Source organism: Arachis ipaensis, chromosome B04 (genome assembly GCF_000816755.2).
Source record: "Arachis ipaensis cultivar K30076 chromosome B04, Araip1.1, whole genome shotgun sequence".
In the NCBI taxonomy this organism is placed as follows: domain Eukaryota; kingdom Viridiplantae; phylum Streptophyta; class Magnoliopsida; order Fabales; family Fabaceae; genus Arachis; species Arachis ipaensis.
The window spans coordinates 69,664,709-69,667,849 of NC_029788.2; positions in this window are offsets into that span (position 1 = coordinate 69,664,709).

The following is a 3,141-nucleotide window of genomic DNA, read 5'->3' on the forward strand; positions in this document are numbered from 1 at the left end:
AACAGAGTTCTTTCCTTAGAACATGTAGAGATCCTTGATGAAGCCAATGGATATAGGTCTACTGCAAGAGGGGAAGATCTGAAGCATTACCAACCACCATGACAAAGGCAAAACGTCAAGCTAGTGACGCTAAAGAAGCGCTTCATGGGAGGCAACCCATGTTTTACATGCTTTTAAAAGTAGTTAATAATGCAAGGTTCAAGGATTTCAAATCAAGTTGACATGGACTTGAATGAATCCTTGTGTGCAACATATAGTGAAGAACAAGTTTGGTGTTCAAGGCACACTAAGAGAACATCAATGTAACCCATATCATGTCACTCTTAGGGGCCTTGAACAAATCTTTTACACCACACGCCACCAAACTAAGTTTGGTGTTGCCAATGTTGCATACATGGATGTTGAGTTAGTCAGTTGGTTTCCTCTAATGAATGGCACTTAGTTAGTTAAAACAAAAATTTTAAAAAATAGTTATTCTTTTTTTTGCCGCCACTTTCCACACATATTTTTTTTATCACAATTCTTTTATTTTGTAGGAAAGAAGAAAGGAAGGTAAAACAGCAGAAGGAAACACTAAAAAAGAAGATGGAAGATGCTAGTTTTTGGAAGAAGTTGATTGGAAAAGGCAAGGGAAGTGGGAGTACAAGCACTCAAGAGAAACACAAAGAGGACAAGTGAAGAACTGAAGATTGATGGTTTAGAGGTTATAATAAACTCTCGTTGTAAGTATAGTTACTAAACCAAGCAATCAACCTTTCTTACAAACGTTTTGGTTGTCACAAGTAACAAACCCCTTTAAAATTGATAACTGAGTATTTAAACCTCGGGTCGTCTTCTCAAGGAATTGCAGGGAAGTATGTTCTTATTATTGGTTATGAAGATTGTAAATTGGGGGTTTTGGAAGTAAGGAGGGAATATGTTATATGACAAGTAAAATAAAATAATAATAATAAAATCTCTTGGCAAGGTATAAGAAATTGGAAGTCCAGACTTAGTTATCCTTATCAATAATAATGAAAGTTGAAACTTAATTCCACTTAGTTGACCTTTACTAAAGCAAATGAAAGTCAAGGGACTAATTAGTTTGATCTTCGAATCCTATTTATTTCCTAAGAAAAGGTTGGGATTATTGAAGTTCAGTTTAATTAGCAAAGATAACAGTTATCAATTATGTTGAGCTAAGATAACTCCTGAGTTACTGCTTTCTTAACCAAGGCCAAAAGGGAAAAAGTAAATCTACTGGAATAAAAATGCCTTTAGATGGGAAGCAACAGTATCATAAATTAAAGAGAGCAATCATAAGTCTGAAATACCTCAAAATATATTAAAATAGAAAATCAATCATAAAGAGTCATAAATAAAAGTGAGAAAAGAAATAAAAGAACATTGAACCTAGGATTGAGAGTCACTCCTAAAACTAAGGGAAGTCCTAAATCATAATCCTAAGAGAGAGGAGAGAACCTCTCTCTCTAAAAACTACATCTACTCCTAAAATTGTGAATGTGAGAGCTTGTTGATGAATGGATGCATTCCTCCACTTTATAGCCTCTAATCTGTGTTTTCTGGGCCGCAAACTGGGTCAGAAATAGCCCAGAATTCGCTGGTTGCGAATTCAAACACGCTGATTTTCGTCACTGCGACGCGGCCGCATGGAGCACGCGATCGCGTCACCTAGCGTCAGAGCAACTATAGCATATTATATATCAAATCGAAGCCCCGGACGTTAGCTTTCCAACACAACTGAAACTGTGTCATTTGGACCTTTGTAGCTAAAGTTATAGCCGTTTGAGTGCGAAGAGGTCAGGCTGGACAACTTGGCAATTTCTCCAACTTCTTGTATTCCTTCCACTTTTGCATGCTTCTTTTCCATCCTCTAAGTCATTCCTGCCCTGTAATCTCTGAAATCACTTAACACACATATCAAGGCATCTAATGGTAATAAGAGAGGATTAATAATAAGCAAATATGAGATCAAAGAAGCATATTTTCAATCAAAGTACATAATTAGGAAGGCAAATGTAAAACCATGCGAATAGCATGAATAAGTGGGTAAAGAGTTGATAAATCCACTCAATTGAGCACAAGATAAACCATAAAATAGTGGTTTATCAACAAGCAAGAGGAAGAGCATGGGCAACCCCATGAGTAAAAGGTGGTGGAGTTCCCTCTTTGTTCCATCTTTTTCAAGCTTTAAATAAGGAAAATCATGTATGAAATAGAACATGTTCCATGGTAGTTTAGAAATTTTCAATTATGTCCTTAAGTTTTTCATTGCCTAGGTCTATGATTAGTAGTCAAGTTGCCTGTTTTCAATTCCATCCTGCTTATTGTGTTGCTTGTCTCCGTTTGAATCAAATAAAAAGAGAATGATTGTTATCAAAGACCAGAATGGAGTTCATATTGTGGAGTAAGTTCCTTAGTATGTGAGGTGGTCATAAGTTAGCTAAGTTGGTTCACCAACAAGGGTGGGAAGACAACTATCTGTCCTGAATCATATGCTTGAAACACACCCCATGAGACTAGCTAACTAACAAGATCCTAATAAGGAAAAGGGGAAAAGAACAATAAGAGTTGAAAAAGAAAGAAAAGTTAATAAAGAATAAGGCTAGGCACCAAGGGTTTGAAACTTGAGAGATATGTCTGTGGTGCTCCTGTACCAAGGATTTGCTTGGATGAATAAGTTCTTAGGAGTGCTTCATCACTTGGTAACTTGGGTTAACTAACCCGGGATTATCAACTGAAAATCCACTATCAAGAGCAACCTTGCTACAGAACATTTAGTAACCCAAAGAGGTGCTGGACACTAAGGTCTCAAGAAAGGAAATAACAAACCATGTGCCTGTGGTGTATATGTATGGGGGAAAGAGACTTGAGGGAGTAAGTCCTTAGGGGTGTCTTAAAACCTAGCACCTTGAACCAACTGGTTCGGGAGTGCTGGCTGAAAGCTTATCTTAAAGAGTCGCCCCCTCATAGAGCACTTAGCCTAAGAACACAAATAAGCCCTGAAAAACAATAAAAGGATCAATGAATAAGAGTCTCATAGGGTTCAATCAAGTAAGTATTCCAGGACATGATAAAGGTCTGAAAGCCAGTGAAGGAATGAACCTAAGTTGCTATGCATGAAACCACCATAAAACCAAG